Source organism: Phyllobates terribilis, unplaced genomic scaffold, assembly GCF_046119375.1.
Source record: "Phyllobates terribilis strain yellow unplaced genomic scaffold, ASM4611937v1 Scaffold_1__5_contigs__length_1240528914, whole genome shotgun sequence".
NCBI classification, from domain to species: Eukaryota; Metazoa; Chordata; class Amphibia; order Anura; family Dendrobatidae; genus Phyllobates; species Phyllobates terribilis.
Window position 1 is genome coordinate 886015746 of NW_027362761.1, and position 18296 is coordinate 886034041.

The window sequence follows — 18296 nt, forward strand, 5'->3', positions numbered from 1 at the left end:
ACACATCTGCATCTCTGGCTGCTATGGGCATAAAAGGGGACAAACTTATGGTGTGGCACCCATGCTCCCCTGACCTCAACCCCATTGAGAACCTCTGGAGCATCATCAAAAGGAGTGTCTATGATGGCGGGAGGCAGTTCACATCTAAGCAACAGCTCTGGGAGGGTATTCTGTCCTCATGCAAAACAATTAAAGCAGAAACCATCCAAAACCTGACAAATTCAATGGACGAGAGAGTTCAGAAGCTCCTTTCGAACAAGGGGACCTATGTGCAAATGTAACATCCCCTAGAATAAAGTTTTGAGTTGAAAACTGTTTGATTTCAGTTTGTAATAACCTGCTAATGCTTATAATTTCAAAAATGACAATTTTTTTGTTCTTTATTAAAATGAAAAGGTTGAAAACTCTGCTGTGCATAATAATTTGGAACATGCATTTTGAGTGCAGTTTGAGTTTTTTATATTTTTTTAAATATACTGTTATCATAGGCAGTTTGTACAAAAACCTTTCAATTGTACTCTAATAGTTCTTTGACTGGAAAATTACAATGACTGCAATTCATATAGGCAATTTGGGAAAATCAGAGAAAATATTATTTGCATAATAATTTGGAACACAGTGTAGTGAAAGAGGACCTGGACAGGTAACACCTAAGGATTGTGGTGTCCCTTTCTTTCTTCCCCTCTTTTTGAGTGTGTATCTGTATTCATACATATACATAAACATGAATCTCTCTTTTCACTCTGCACTTACATCTATTATTTCTTGTTTCTTCTGATACCTATGGTCCACCTGAACTGTTGGACACATTTAGTAATGGTCATAGTATTATACCATAGACCCTTCCTTTGTTTCACAGGGATTATTCACTCACAATCAGACAGCCGTCATTCTTGAATATCAAAGTTGTTTCTGTAGATCAATTAGAGCTTATAATATGTCTTATGTTACTTTGACACAATGTGTTATGCTGTGGATCTTGATTTAGGTTTGCCATGAGATAATTAACCACTGTACTATTTGTATCATCTGATTTAACTGATTTATATGATATATATCTTTTAGAACTCTGTACAGATTGCCTTCATAAAGGCCGAATGTAGGCCTTAACGTTGGTACATGAATCTGTCTCATAGGCAGACTCAATAAAATTACTTCAACTCATTCTACATAGTGCCGAGGGTTTAATTATTTAATAAAGGGGAATGTAATATTTAATAAATTGTCACACATTTAAAATGTTTTAATTCTCACAACAGTTTTTTTTCTAGCTTTTCATTAGTTCCATTAATCAGTGGATTGTTGTACCTTCATCTGAATGCCTGTTCCTTAAGATGTATAATATTATCAGAAGCTAAAAGCTTGAGAAACCAACTGAATGACACCATCCATGTGTTTTTAACCTAGTTCTTCAGGCGATGCATCTTTGCTTTCTGATGTGCATCAGGTTGGCACAGTGAATTATACAGCATCTTGTGCATCATGTCCCATAAACTCTGCTGCTTCTTTCAGGTACTTGTTTTAGTTTTAGCATAAGTACTGTAAGAGACAGTGGTGTGTTGACTGTTGGGAGTGAAACGAGACCTCCAGGTCAGCCAGGAGAGGGGCAGGCATCTGCTCAACATTTCTTGTAAAAGCAGCAGAATCCACAAAGTGGTACATCTGCAATTTCACCACCAGAAACTTGGCCAGATGAGAGCTGAGTTTGCACACAAGTGGGTGACTATTCGCCTATTGTTATTTTCTGTACACACAATCAGGTTACAGAATAATGGATAACTTACATACAACAGAGGAAGAAAAAGAGAAGTTCAACAAGCATTAGATGATAGTAATGATTCTGATGATGAAGACTACAACCAGGCTTATACACACAGATAAATCCTTGCTAAAAGAAAGATGATGATGATGAGGAGGAGTGCAATCTTACTCACTTTGCTAGCCAGTTTGCTTTTAATATGAGTTGATGATGCCCCTTTATTGGTAATGTAGAAAATAATTTTCACACCTGAGTTGCTCACGCAAAGTCACCACTGGCATGTATGCAATCAGAGATTTAATTTTCTTTAGAGCCATCTCCAACAACATCAGCTGTGAATTAACCTGCTGACCACAGAATAAGCCGATTTCTCTCTGGAAGTTCTTGGACAAGCATTGACTCAATAATGCATTAGAGCCATGAAATCTTATGGATCATACCTTGTACAGTGGGGGTCAGTACCTGGGCAATCACAAATCACCGGTTCCCAGTGGAGCACAGTTTGTATGGCATTTTCCATCGTCATAGTCACTATCTTCTATAGAGTGTAATCAGCGGAGTCCTCTGCCTCTCTCCTCTCCCCCCCATGTATTTTATGAGCAATTACAAGCTCTTCAGTATTGAAATTCCAACAAATATACTCAAGGTAGATCAAATATTTTGGGAAAGTCCAGCAGAGTCAGCGCATTCAAATTTCAAAAGACTCTCTCATCTCTATTTAGCAAGTAACATTGGTAACCGTTTTCAAAATAATTTTACGGTAAATTACACCATTGATTCCCCCAAAGACAATTTTCAAAAATATATAATATCAACATGGCTGCTGCAGTTTCTCATGGGAAAATATGTTTACAAAAGTTTTGAATGATTTATTGCAATCTCACATCACAAAAAATATTGAAAAGTCAACTGCACTGTATAACTGTGCATAACAGTCTTAAAAAATTATACAGGCATACTGTTGCAAATGTCTGTCTATGAGCTAGATAGAACTGGTCTAAATATCCTGGTAAGCATTTTACCTCACACAAAGCTTAGAAAACATAATTTTATACAATGCAGAGTTATTTTCCATATCCAAGAGTCACTGGGTAAGCATTATTCTTTTGAAAAGTGTAAACTCTTATGGTCAGTGGGGTCCTCTCTCTCCTGTAGAATGTAAGCTTTTATTGACAGCAGGGTCACCTCTCTCTCTCCTGAAAAGTCTAAGCTTTTTTTTACAGCGGGTTCTTCTCTCTCGTCTATCTCTATTTTCTTTTCCTCACATGTAATTTACAAGCAATTACAAGATTTGCAGTACTTAAATTTGCACATCTTGTATCTTCACAGCATAGACAATTGCCTTCAGATGACCCCAAAGATAAAAGTCTAAGGGGGTCAGATCGGGAGAACTTGGTGGCCATTCAACTGGCCTGCCATGACCAATCCACTTTCCAGGAAACTGTTCATGTAGGAATACTCGGACCTCACACCGATAATGTGGTGGTGCACCATCTTGTTGGAAAAACTCAGGGAACGTGCCATCTTCAGTGCAAAAAGAGGGCAACACATCATCATGTAGCAATTTCAGATATCCAGTGGCATTAAGGTTTCCATTGATGAAGAATGGCCACACTATCTTTGTACCCCATATACCACACCATATCATCAAGATACGAGATGTGCAGCATCTGAAACAATGGATACTGGAAACCTGTGCTAGCATTTCTTCTGTGGTGTTGCTATCAGTGTGTCAAGAGTGGGAGAAGAGGGTTGCATTGACAATCCAACACAATGGGCAGCACTTTGAACACATTTTATAAGTGGTCATAAACTTGTAAAAAAACTCATGAAAGAATAAAGTTACATTAAAACCAAGCACACCATTGTATTTCTTATGCAATTCTCAATAAGATTGATGTGTCACATGACCCTCTTCGCATTGAAAAAAATAAATTGGATCCAAAATGGCCAACTTCAAAATGACCGCCCTAGTCACCACCCATCTGGAAAAGTTTTCCCCCTCCCATATACTAATGTGCCACAAACGGGAAGTTGATATCACCAACCATTCCAATTTAATTTAGGTGTATCCATATTAATGGCCCACCATATATAACTAAACTGCAGCTCACATTTGTTATTTTGATGAGCCCCCGTGCAACTTTTGTATTACTGCTCTTTTTGAACAGAACAATTGCTTTTGTTTGCCTCCCAATTTCATGTACACTGTCCTAAGGGTGTTTTTATATGGTGTTCATAAGATTCTTTTTGACATCTGTGTTTTTAATTTTTTGATAAGAAAGCATATTTAATTTCTAATTGTAACTCTTACATTTATGTGATGAATTATATTATTCAATACTTAAGAAGAAGCTATAGGTTATTTAGATACAGATATACTATACACGTAGATAAAACTCTCTAAGCTTCTCAACTGTAGCTTAATCTGTTCTTAGGTAGGCAATTTGTCACCACTCTGTTCCTGTGTCATCGGATGCTCATCCGAAAATCGCATTCCATCTCCTGTTGTTCCTTTTTAATATATTGCCCTACGGACATTGGAGAGGAAGTAAAAATGGAGGAACACAGAAGAGGAATGATGGAGATGGAATGCCCAGGCATGAGATTTCAGAACGAGCACCCGACGTCACAGGGACAGATTGGCGCTGTGGGATGAAATGCATAGGATAATGAAGTGCTGAGGCAGAGTTATCATCTGGGAAATGTCCTCCCCATAGTCTGGAAGAGATCATTTACACAAAATGATAAAAGCTGATTTATCCACAATAAGGCATCTGATATGAGGCATATAGGTAGGACTTTTTTCAGCGGTCTATAACCTGTATGCCCATATTAATTATTTAGATTGCTCAAATGTGGTAACAGATTCCCTTTAAAGTAGCTTTCCTGGATGTTTGAGTGAAGAGCACTCAATTAGTAAATTGCTTATGTGGATTTAGTAGAATGATTTTAGTAAGTATTTTTTAAATACTAAAATATTTTGATTTGAGAGTCAATATGTGACTCTTCAGATTTTGCGCTATACTAGCCTGATAAAGAGGCCTGAGTAGTCTCAAAAGCTTGCAACTTATTACCATCTTTTCAGTTAGCCATTAAATGGTATCAACCACTGAGATCTACTGGCTAACATGGTACAAAAATATATATTTTTCCTGTTTTAAATACTAGAATTTATTGTGTTGAATACCCAAAAATACATGGTCTTTTCAATGATAGTCCATTTTATTATTCCTAAATTATACCTCATACTAGAGTGGCATGAATAATAGAAGTTTTATGTTTTCAAACTAAAATGTAGCTATTATATACCAAGAAATTTCCTTTGAAATACGGTTCATTAAAACGTGACCCTTAAAGATATGCTGAAATACAGTCCTCACTGATATGCAGAAATGCTATGCTCAATGTAACAGGTATAGTTTCCAAATTGTATCCAGTTTTGGGAAACTTTAAACTCTCCCTAACTGACAAACTACTTTAAAATTGTGAACCCTTCAAAAATTACACTTAATTGTTAATATAGAAAGCTACTACAGGCTTACATTTCTCTTGAATGAAAATTAACCAAAGGATACTACCAATTTTAAATGGAAAATGTGAACTCTGGGTCAATTAAATTATTTATATGATCATATAACCAAGTTGATAACACTAATATCTATGTGCCTTTACCCTGATAGCAAATAACAGACCTAAGTGAATCTTGAAATGGTCTCATTGTGAGCCATGTAGCTTCCTAATTCCCGAGCTTTTCATTTACAACATCAGGGTTGAGTCAAACTGATTTAAAATGACATGGTTTAAAGCAGTGCTAAAGACAACTGAACCTATCAATGAGCCTAATCCTCCTTGCCCTGAATCTAACCAAGGAGTCTTGGCAAGGAAAATATCTACAAGGAAATGCAATGAATGAAAATTCATAAGATGCCAATAAGAACTGTCCATAACCTCCCAAACCTTTGCATTCTTCCACACACAGATGCTAGATCATGGACATGTATCTGGATTCCCCAGGCCTATTGCTGGAAGAGAAAAGCTTGTACCTTCTAACAGATGATGTAGATGACTTCCAACTGGAGATGAGCAGATCTTTTAAAATCCAAATTTGTCAAGTTCGCTGAATTAACCCCCACAATTCACTTTTCACCGAATAAATTTGCACGAATCGCAATACTGGAAAGTTTGTAAATGCTCGGAAAATATAAGTGGGGTTGCGAGAGAGTGAGAGCGAAAAAGAGAGAACTCCGTTGATCATAGGAGCTTACACTTTACTGGAGAGAATGAGAAAGGGTATCACTGTTCACTAGAGCTTACACTTCACAAGTGAGAAAGAGAGGACCCCCCCAATGTCCATAAAACTTATACTCTACATGAGAGAAAGAACCACGTGGATCATAACAGCTTAAGCACTAGAGAAAGGAAAGACTTACCCAGTGACTCTGGAGAAGGAAAATGTTGTTTTTTTGTTTTTTTTTGCGAATCCCGAAAGAGTGTAGATAAGCTGTTTGTCACCTGCACAACAAAAGACATATACTGTTTGAGCCACTGTTCCCCCCCCGCTGAACAGCCTATTAGAAAGCCAGGAAGGCCCCTGTGTCTATAGAGATCAAGAGTTCATCAAAATGATTTGCTTCCTATCTGGACTATAGCAGTACGATGGGGTATATTTAATTCATACTTAAAATATATTGGTGCATCCCCTTTCCATTTTGTTACGTCAGCAAATCCCATCTATTTAAATTAAACTCAATCCCACCTATTAATGATTTTCCTTCCTTACCTATTCTTTAAATTCTTGTATGGTTTTGTCAGGATTCTGTTGCCCTTTTCCAGTTTGACCACTAGTGGCTGCTATTATTCAATCTAATATTGTGCTGCAGTTTCACTACGTACCACTGGAGGCTGCTGTTGTATTCTGCAAATGTTCTTTATCAAGATGGTGGATTTTGTATCCATAGAATCCATCTTGTTTCCTGTTTGGACCTAATTAAAGCAGCATGGATCTCTCACTCATTGCTTGATTATTGTGTCGAGCCTAGTTCCAGTTTTCCAGCTCCTGAACATTCTTACCCAGACTGTTCTATTCATCTATGGATGTTTCCTACAACTCCTTACTATCTCCAAGAACTCCAAGAACTCAAGCCTTCATCATGGACGCCACCTTGGGAGGAAAATTGGAGGTGCGAGTAACTAACATGAACTGTTTGCTTACCAACATTTATGCAGATGCGCAAACACTAAAAACAAAATTCACGGCATTTGAAAATCAGACAATTCATGATGTTCTAATTTTTGGACAAGCTGCACAGGATCTACAGAATATTGTTCAAGATCTAAGAAATAAGATTGCACTGCAGTCTGAACAGATCCTTCAAAATGAACCTATTGCTCCGGCCCCTACACCCAACCTTCCACTCCCACCTCAGGTTTGGTGGAGACCGTGACAAATTTCGTGGATTCATCAATCAGTGCAGATTGTACTTTGGTGCACACCCTGCTCACTTCGATACTGGAAGTTCGAGCCATTTTGCTGGAGGAAAAAAATTTGGCTGCAGTAATATAGCGCCGTCAGCCATGCTTGCGCAGTAGCATCTCTTGGCAAACAAGAGGTGCGACTGTTCATGTGCAGGAGCAGGGGCCATTTTGATACATGTAAATCAGGATCAGTGACCAGTTCAAAACACAGAAAGTGAATATAAAAGCAGAGCACCAGATAAAGACGCTCCACACAGGCCCGCCTCGATGCATGAGAATATCATTATCTCAAAACTAAAAATAAAGATTACACAAGAACCACAGGATGGATTTCATCAACCAATGTATCATATTAATCAGTGTAACGGCGCCCACCTGACAGTATATGTGGCTTACTGAGCTCAATCCTGCTGACAGGTGCGCTTAAAATTTAAACATATAATATATGCTTGAGGAAAAACATTTTATGTGGCTAATAAATTGAAACACAAATTAAAAAAACAATGAATAAACTAACGGTCAAAAACTTTGTACAGAGGAAGAGAAAACCGTGCTCTAACGAACTTACAATCTATAGGATAATGGGAAAGGAAACAGTAGGCTGGGTCTTGCAGGAACTTCATTGGTAGTGAGGTAGCAGTGGGATTATTTCTGGCATTGATGAAGAGATGAGTTTTCAGGTTATGTCTGAAATTTTCTAAATGTTGGAGATAATCGGGCGGATGTGTTGCAGCACTGAATTGGGGTTGGTGATTGGGAATGCTCGGGAAATATTTTGAGTTGAATGGGTGAGGAATGAAGGAGGTCTTGTGAGGACCTGACATTACATGTGGGAAAATATCCTTAAATTAGTTTGGAGATATATGGAGGAGACAGATTATGGATGGCCCTGTAAATGATTGTTAGTAGTTTGAACAGGATTCGTTAGACAATTGGAAGCTAGGGATGGGATTTGCAGAAGTGAGAAGAAGAACAGTAGTGAGAGAAGAAGTGGATTAATGGATCTTATGACATGAAATGAAATACTTAGTTATCCAGACATTTGGAATTAAAAGTAATTTTATTCTTCTAAGAATGTAAAAAAGTATATAAAAAGAACTTTAGCAAAATCTTTTAGAATTTACTACATAAATATTTGCAAAAATTATTTTGGACCTAACATTCTTCAATTAATAATCTCCACGTCCTTCACTTGAACCTGCCATGTTAGATTTGTGAATGCATCAACTTTTATTGCCCTGCGGGCAACTCATACTGTGTGTGCTTACATTGTAATGTTACAGATGAATATGATACTAATGTTATGTTTTGTTAATGGATACAATCTTGCTTCATGATGATGTTGCATGTGACCATTATGTTCATCACCTAGCCCTAGCCTGGGTGTAAAACTTGAAGTTACTTTTTAAAATTTATTTTTTAAATGTTACAATTCTGGAAAGATAAGGAGACTAAAAGAGAAGCATGATGATTTGCATGATTAAGTATATGTTCTTATAAAAACACTCTTGCTCAAATACAAGCCATTTTTTTTTTGTAAATGGTTAGTTTCAAACTGATACTGATTCATATGTAGCTAGTTTCAAAGCAGTGAGCCAGCAATTTTAGGCCATGCAGCAACACAATGCAAATGAGATATCATCTGGTGCATCCTATCATCTCCCAGCAATGTGCCAGTATTAGTATCATGGTAAGCATGCTGATTGATTTTAAAACAGGAAAACCTGCTGGCAGGTCAGGCAAATTATTTCTTAGAAATGCCATCGCTTGAGCTATGTGACTGATTCAGAAAATGGAAATCTGGCCAGGTTGTAGCATTTGTGTATTTAAGTCTGTTGCCTGCTACATTTCATTTTACATGTGTGTGTAAGGCAATGTTCACATAAAAGTGTTACAGAAATTTCATTGAAGGGAAATCCTTACTATTCACTAGTATTCACTAGAATAAAGCTGTTTTGTTTGCTCTTATTTGCTCATATACTCTACGTAAGTTTGGATAGATTTCTCTTGTCATGTATACACAGACCATGCCTGTGCATTTTTGTGCTTATAGACACTAAGCTCATTGTTTTTCATAGGCTCATATTTTTATTATTAATATTCATACTATAATTATCATTTAATTTTTAAGCACAATTAGTCCATGATTCTGTTCATGTGAAATGATCAGGGGGAACCAGTGGATGTCGTGTACCTCGACTTCTCAAAAGCGTTCGATAGCGTGCCACATAATAGGTTGGTATACAAAATGAGAATGATGGGGCTGGGGGGAAATGTCTGCAAGTGGGTAGCTAACTGGCTAAGGGATAGAAGGCAGAGGGTGGTTATAAATGGAATATACTCAGAATGGGTAAGCGTCACTAGTGGGGTACCACAGGGGTCTGTACTAGGCCCAATGTTATTTAATATCTTTATTAACGACATAGTCAATGGGATAAATAGTAAAATATCAATATTTGCAGATGACACAAAGTTATGTAAAACAATTAATACAAAAGAGGACAGTGCAGACCTACAGAGGGATTTGTATAAGCTGGGTAGGTGGAGCATTAAATGGCAAATGAGGTTTAATGTGGAGAAATGTAAGGTCATACATATGGGAAGGAAAAATGGAAGTCACCAGTACTCACTGAATGGGAAATCATTGGGGAATTCAGAGATGCAGAAGGACTTGGGCATCTTGATTGATAGCAAACTAAATTGGAGTGCCCAAAGTCAGGCCGCTGCTGTAAGGGCAAACAGGGTAATGGGATGTATCAGAAGAGGTATAGCTGCAAAGGATGAGAACATTGTTCTTCCACTGTACAAAGCACTGGTCAGACCACACTTGGAATACTGTGCTCAGTTATGGGCCCCAATATATAGAAAGGATATAAATGAGCTTGAAAAGGTACAAAGGAGGGCAACAAAATTAATAAAGGGAATGGAGGGACTGCAATACCCAGAGAGGTTGGCAAAACTAGGACTATTCAGCCTGGAAAAGAGAAGGTTGAGGGGGGACATAATAAATGTGTACAAATATGTTAGGGGACAGTATAGAGATCTTGCCAGGAATTTGCTCAAAAGGAGGAATATTACGGTAACAAGAGGGCATTCACTAAGACTGGAAGAGAAAAGGTTTCAGCACCAGCATAGGAAGGGGTTCTTTATGGTAAGAGCAGTGAGAATATGGAATTCACTGAGTGAGGAGACGGTAATGTCGGATTCACTACACCAGTTCAAGCGGGGACTGGATGCATTTCTAGATACCAGGCAGATTTCAGCATATGCTTAAAAATAAAATAAAATAGTAGGTTGATACAGGGATTTATTCTGACTGCTGGTTTCAGAGTCGGGAGGGAATTTTTCCTCAGGTGAAGATTGGCTAAATCATTTGGGGTTTTTGCCCTCCTCTGGATCAACTTTAGCAATTACAGAACTAACAGGTCGAACTTGATGGACGCAAGTCTTTATTCGGCTTTACAAACTATGTTACTATGTTACTATGTTACATACAAACTACGAATATAAATTACATTGAACAAATGTAACAGTGAAAGAGAATACAGAGGGGTGTACTCACTTATGCAGAGCGCTGTATATATAACATACTGAGAATAAAGGGGGTGTAATCATTTACGCTGAGCGCTGTATATATAACGGACTGAGAATACAGGGGGGTGTACTCATGCTGAGCACTTTATGTATAATGTACTGAGAATACAGGGTTGTGTACTCACTTACGCTGAGCACTGTATGTATAACGTAGTGAGAATACAGGGGGGTGTACTCACTTATGCTGAGCACTGTATGCATAATGTACTGAGAATACAGGGGGTGTACTCACTTACGCTGAGCGCTGCATGTATAACATATTGAGAATACTGGAGGTGTACTCACTTATGCTGAGTGCTGTATATATAACATAATGAGAATACAGGGGGTGTACTCACTTACGCTGCGCGCTATATATATAACTGTGAAGACCAGGGGTCTTCTGTGGGCGTAACGCTACTCAGACAACACAGGTTGAGGGTAGAAGAGTAAGGCAATACTTTACTGAACCACAAAGCGGACAATAAACACAGAGAACAGTCCCAGCAAATACCCAAGATGGTACAACATTACACAGTCTCACCCTTCCTTCTCCGCCCACCTGGCATAGAACAGCTGCGACTTTGAAGACTTCCAGGGCCAACTACCTCAACCAGTGGCCCCCCGCTTCTGGCGGGCCCCCACAGAGAGGAGGTAGCGGCAAGCTTAGGAAGCTATCAGTCCATTGAGGTACAAGGCTAGGAGACCTGAGGGTCCAAATCTGGCCTCTCTGAGAGTTTCCATGGGGCCAGGCGACCGGTGGGTCCCTCCTGGTAACTCCAAATGTCTCCATGAGTTCTAGGTGACTGACGGGTCCCTCCTAGCAACACCAATGCAACATATCCATGGGGCCAGGTGACTTCTGGAGCAGATCCGTATCTTTCCAATCAGGGATGATACCATTAGGCCAGAATCATGTAGAATTCAAATCTGTGGATCTTTAGGTAAAATCCATGCTTCCAAGCTGATGGTCTCAGAGTCTATGTGTCCTCTTGCTTCTCCTTGATTCTCTGTCTGCAGCACTACAGACATCCCTGTCTATATTTACATCTGTGTATGGTTATCAGTCACAGGTTGGGGAAATGGGCAGCATTACTCACATGGCTCAGCTATCATTGTGTGAGATAATCTATTTACATAGTTGGTATCACAGGGGCTATTGTACATAAACTTTCAGCTGACTTAGTGCAATTTATCATTAGCATAGTAAACATGATTATTTCCAAAAAAAATGGAATTCAGCATTCAGGGTTTTACCAATGCTATGACCTTTTTGATCAGCAAGAGAAATACAAATACATTTATAAGTCCACGCAACACAATAGTTTATTTTTCTTGACTTAACAAATCTAATCATCAGGCTTATTAAGATTTTACTCTGTATCGTCACAATAACGTACTAAGAATAAAGGGGGTCTACTCACTTATGCTTAGAGCTGTATGTATAATGTACTGAGAATACAGTGGGGTGTGCTCACTAGTGTTGAGCCACCCCCGTAGTGTTCGAGGAACTGTTCGTCGAACTGTTCGTCGAACACCTTAGAACACCGTCGAACAACGTTAAAACCAATGGCAGGCAAACAAAAACACATAGAAACACATAGAAAACACCTGCAAAGGTGTCCAAAAGCTGACAAACTGCTCAGAAGACACTCTCTTTAAAAAAGCCGGCCGGCAAATTCAGCAGCGGCATACACCGGTACCCGACAATTTAGACAAGAAGGAATAGAGCATCACACATAGATTAGATAGATAGAAACATGTCAGTCACACATATAAGAAGCACAGTGACAGTGTTGGTTACTGCACTTGTCATTTAGTGTAAAGGATTTATTAAAAAAAATATTAGTGTTTTCATGCACCGTCTCTTTAAAAATGCCGGCCGGCAATTCAGCAGCGGTACCCGACAATTTAGAATAGAAGGAATAGAGAATCACACATAGATTAGATAGATAGAAACATGTCAGTCACATATATAAGAAGTACAGTGACAGTGTTGATTACTGTACTTGCCATTTAGTGTAAAGGATTTATTAAAAAAAATATTAGTGTTTTCATGCACCGTCTCTTTAAAAAGCCGGCCGGCAATTCAGAAGCGGTTCCCGACAATTTAGAACAGAAAGAATAGAGCTTCACACATAGATTAGATTGATAGAAACATGTCAGTCACATATATAATAAGTACAGTGACAGTGTTGCTTACTGTACTTGTCATTTAGTGTAAAGGATTTATTTAAAAATATAATAGTGTTTTCATGCACCGTCTGTTTAAAAAAGCAGGCCGGCAATTCAGCATCTGTACCCGACAATTTAGAACAGAAAGATAGAGCATCACACATAGATTAGATAGATAGAAACATGTCAGTCACATTTATAATAAGTACAGCGACAGTGTTGGTTACTGTACTTGTCATTTAGTGTTAAAATAAAGGATTTATTAAAATAAAAATTGGCGTGGGGTTCCCCGTAATTTTAGTCTCTAGCGGAGGTTAAGCAGACGGCTGGGGCAGATGTTTGAAGCCTGGGAAGGGGGTAATACCCATGGAGCTTCCCAGGCTACTAATATCAGCCCCCAGCTGAATACTTAGCCTTTACTAGCTATTAAAATGGGGGACCCCCCCAAAAAAATGACGTGGGGTCCCCCCTATTTTAATAGCAAGCAAAGGCAAGGCAGACAGCTGGGGGCTGATATTAATAGCTCAGGAAGGGTGCCATGAATATTGGCCCCCTCCCAGGCTAGAAACACCAGCCGTCAGCCGCCCCAGAAATGGCGCATCCATAGGATGCGCTAATTCTGGCACTTAGCCTCGCTCTTCCCACTGCCCTGTAGCGGTGGCAGTGGAGTAATAGGGCTGGGGTTGATGTCAGCTTATAATGCCAGCTGACATCAAGCCCAGGTTAGTAATGGAGAGGCGTCTATAAGACACCCCCATTACTAACCCCATAGTGAAAGTTAAAAAAAACACAAACACCCAGAATAAAGTCCTTTAATTGAAATAAACACACAATTCTTTATTGTTTTAAATTAAACGATACTTACCGTCACGCCTATTCCAGTTGAAGCCAACGATCTCCTGTAATAAAAATAAAATAATAAACCAACATCATCCTTACCTTTCGATGGTTCCCAGGACAGCTCCAGCTCTGCTACATCGAGATGACAGGCTGGACCGCAGCAGAACGCTGCCATCCAGCCTGTCAACCCGCAGACACTGAGAAGAGCAGGCATGCTTGCGCTCCTCAGTGTCTCGCTGTGACGGCATCCAGATGAGCCGAGGTCATGTCCAATGAACTCGGCGCACCTCATGCACATCACTGACAGCGTGGGAAAATTCTCCTGCACTCAGCGCTTCAGCGTGGGAGAATTCTCACGCTGAAGCGCTGAGTGCAGGAGAATTTTCCCACGCTGTCAGTGACGTGCATGAGGTGAGCTGAGATCATTGGACATGAACTCACCTCATGCACGTCACTGACAGCGTGGGAAAATTCTCATGCTGAAGCGCTGTCAGTGACGTGCATGAGGTGAGTTCATGTCCAATGATCTCAGCTCACCTCATGCACGTCACTTACAGCGTGGGAGAATTCTCACACTGAAGCGCTGAGTGCAGGAGAATTTTCCCACGCTGTCAGTGAGGTGCATGAGGTGAGCTCACCTCATGCACGTCACTGACAGCGTGGGAGATTTCTCCTGCACTCAGCACTTCAGCGTGAGAATTTTCCCACGCTGTCAGTGACGTGCATGAGGTGAGCCGAGTTCATTGGACATGACCTCGGCTCATCTGGATGCCGTCACAGCGAGACACTGAGGAGCGCAAGCAAGCCTGGTCTTCTCAGTGTCTGCGGGATGACAGGCTGGATGGCAGCGTTCTGCTGCGGTCCAGCCAGTCATCTCGATGTAGCAGAGCTGAAGCTGTCATGGGAACCATGGAAAGGTAAGGATGATGTTGGATTATTATTTTTCTTTTATTGCAGGAGATCGTTGGCTTCAGCTGGAATGGGCGTGATGGTAAGTATGGTTTAATTTAGAACAATAAAGAATTGTGTGTTTATTTCAATTAAAGGACTTTATTCTGGGTGTTGTGTTTATTTTTTAAATACTTTACTAGAAATTCATGGCGGTCATGTCTAATACTGGCGTGACCCCATGAATTTTGGGCTTAGGGCCAGCTGATAATACCAAGCTGGCCCTAACCCCTTTATTACCCAGTGAGCCACCGCACCAGGGCCCTGGATGAGTTGGGTACAGCGCCAGAAGATGGCGCTTCTATGAACGCGCCATTTTCCGGGGTGGCTGCGGACTGCAATTTGCAGCGGGGGGGGGGGCCCAGAAAGCTTGGGCCTCCCTGCGCTGCAGATTCCAGCCCCCCGCTGCCTAGTTGTACCTGGCTGGACACAAAAATAGGGCGAAGCGCCACGTATTTTTTTTTTAATTATTTCATGAAATTCATGAAATAATTAAGAAAAAAAGGCCTTCTCTATATTGTTGTGTCCAGCCAGGTACAAATAGTCAGCTGGTGGTTGGGGGCAGCCCGTTCCTGCCTGCTGTACCTGGCTGGACACAAATATAGTGTGAAGCCCCACTTCAATTTTTTTTAATTATTTCATGAAATTCATGAAATAATTAAGAAAAAAAGGCCTTCCCTATATTGTTGTGTCCGGCCAGGTACAAATAGGCAGCTGGTGGTTGGGGGCAGCCCGTTCCTGCCTGCTGTACCTGGCTGGACACAAATATAGTGCGAAGCCCCACTTCAATTTTTTTAAATTATTTCAGGAAATTCATGAAATAATTAAAAAAAAATTGACGTGGGGCTTCGCACTATATTTGTGTCCAGTCAGGTGCAGCAGGCAGGAACGGGCTGCCCCCAACCACCAGCTGCCTATTTTTGTACCTGGCCGGACACAACAATATAGGGAAGGCCTTTTTTTCTTAATTATTTCATGAAATAATTTAAAGAAAATTGACGTGGGGCTTCGCCCTGTTTTTGTGTCCAGCCAGGTACAACTAGGCAGCTGGGGGCTGGAATCCGCAGCGCAGGGAGGCCCAAGCTTTCTGGGCCACCCCAGCTGCAAATTGCAGTCCGCAGCCACCCCGGAAAATGGCGCGTTCATAGAAGCGCCATCTTCTGGCGCTGTACCCAACTCATCCAGGGCCCTGATGCGGTGGCTCACTGGGTAATAAAGGGGTTAGGGCCAGCTTGGCATTATCAGCTGGCCCTAAGCCCGAAATTCATGGGGTCACGCCAATATTAGACATGACCACCATGAATTTCTAGTAAAGTATTTAAAAAAAACACAACACCCAGAAAAAAGTCCTTTAATTGAAATAAACACACAATTCTTTATTGTTCTAAATTAAACCATACTTACCGTCACGCCCATTCCAGCTGAAGCCAACGATCTCCTGAAATAAAAGAAAAATAATAAAGCAACATCATCCTTACCTTTCCATGGTTCCCATGACAGCTTCAGCTCTGCTTCATCGAGATGACAGGATGGACAGCAGCAGAACGCTGCCATCCAGCCTGTCATCCCGCAGACACTGAGAAGCGCAGGCATGCTTGCGCTCCACAGTGTCTCTCTGTGAGGGCATCCAGATGAGCCGAGTTTATGTCCAATGAACTCGGCTCACCTCATGCACGTCACTGACAGCGTGGGAAAATTCTCCTGCACTCAGCGCTTCAGCGTGGGAGAATTCTCACGCTGAAGCGCTGCGTGCAGAAGAATTTTCCCACGCTGTCAGTGACGTGCATGAGGTGAGCTGAGTTCATTGGACATGAGCTCACCTTATGCACGTCACTGACAGCGTGGGAGAATTCTCCTGCACTCAGTGCTTCAGCGTGAGAATTTTCCCACGCTGTCAGTGACGTGCATGAGCTTTCTGCTGCGGTCCAGCCTGTCATCTCGATGTAGCAGAGCTGAAGCTGTCGTGGGAACCATGGAAAGGTAAGGATTATGTTGCTTTGTTATTTTTCTTTTATTGCAGGGGACCGTTGGCTTCAGCTGGAATGGGCGTGATTGTAAGTATGGTTTAATTTAGAACAATAAAGAATTGTGTCTTTATTTCAATTAAAGGACTTTATTCTGGGTGTTTGTGTTTTTTTTTAACTTTGACTATGGGGTTAGTAATCGGGGTGTCTTATAGACGCCTCTCCATTACTAACCTGGGCTTGATGTCAGCTGGCACCCGTGTGTTCGCCGAACTGTTCGTCGAACTGTTCGTCGAACACCTTCGAACACCGTTAAAACCAATGGCAGGCAAACAAAAACACATAGAAACACATAGAAAACACCTTCAAAGGTGTCCAAAAGCTGACAAACTGCTCAGAAGACATAACTAACACATGGAAAAGTGACAAGTACATATAGTCATGCGAAAATAAAAGAGGTGGAGGAGTAAAAGGAGGGGTAGACACAGATATAGGCATGTCATGCCCTTCTAAAATCCAAAAAGTGAGAAGCTGACACGGCCAGTCCGCTCCTGCCCGTGCCACCTCCGTGTCGCCGGGTTTGTGCCAGAGCCGCGGTGAACCCTGACGGCCAGCCCCCCTCTCCCAATACTGGTGCCTGTCCGCTGGTGGGTCGAGCGAGCCCCCCTGTGGTGGAGGCAGCTCTAAGCTTTTTAATTTAAATTGTCTCTCTAATTTGAATGAATACACTTTAAATCCATTTACAAGGATCTATTGGAGGGCAAGTCTCATGCCAGCAGCCGCGGTAATTCCAGCTCCAGTAGCGTACACTAAAGCTGCTGCAGTTAAAAAGCTTTTATAAGGATCGAGCTCGGCTGTCCACCGCAAGGCATCCTACTGCCAGTCCCAGCCCCTATGCCTTGGGGTGCCTCCTGATGCTCTTCACTAAGTATCCCATGGTCCCGAAGCATTTCCTTTGAAAAAATTAAGTGTCTAAACTACAGGTGGTGTAGCTTGCTTAACAGCCGGGATAATCCGCTGACTAGCAGACACTGCTACTAGGCACAAAGTATTTCCTGGGCTAGATGCAGTTAAAAATTTGTAATTAGATACTCTCGTTGGATGCTGAGAAAGCATTCCATAGAGTCTCCTGGCACGCCATATATGATTCTCTTAAAGAGCTTGGGGTAGGGGTCCAGGGGACCCTTTTATAGCCAAAATCACGGCCCTGTATCGCAATACGTCACCTAGGCTGAAGATAAATGGAACTGTAGCACCCTGAGGGCTCGGTTGCTACAGACGTATTGCACCTCACTCAGAGGTGTGATATCTCACTCTCAGGTAAGGATGGAGTGTGGATCAGGACCCGACACCTGCATGCATTACACCACATTGCCGTGGGGCAGGGCGACCAATATGCCCCTGAGATGGGCACGACAGTCCCTGTCCCTGGCTGGAGTGGGGGGAGGGAACACTGAGGAAGGGGAACCCTGTAGTGCAGGAGCAGGAAGGAAGCAGTTCCTGGGTGCATTGAGAAGGGAGTATAAAAGGTGGGCACCATCTTAGTTCAGTGCAGAGAA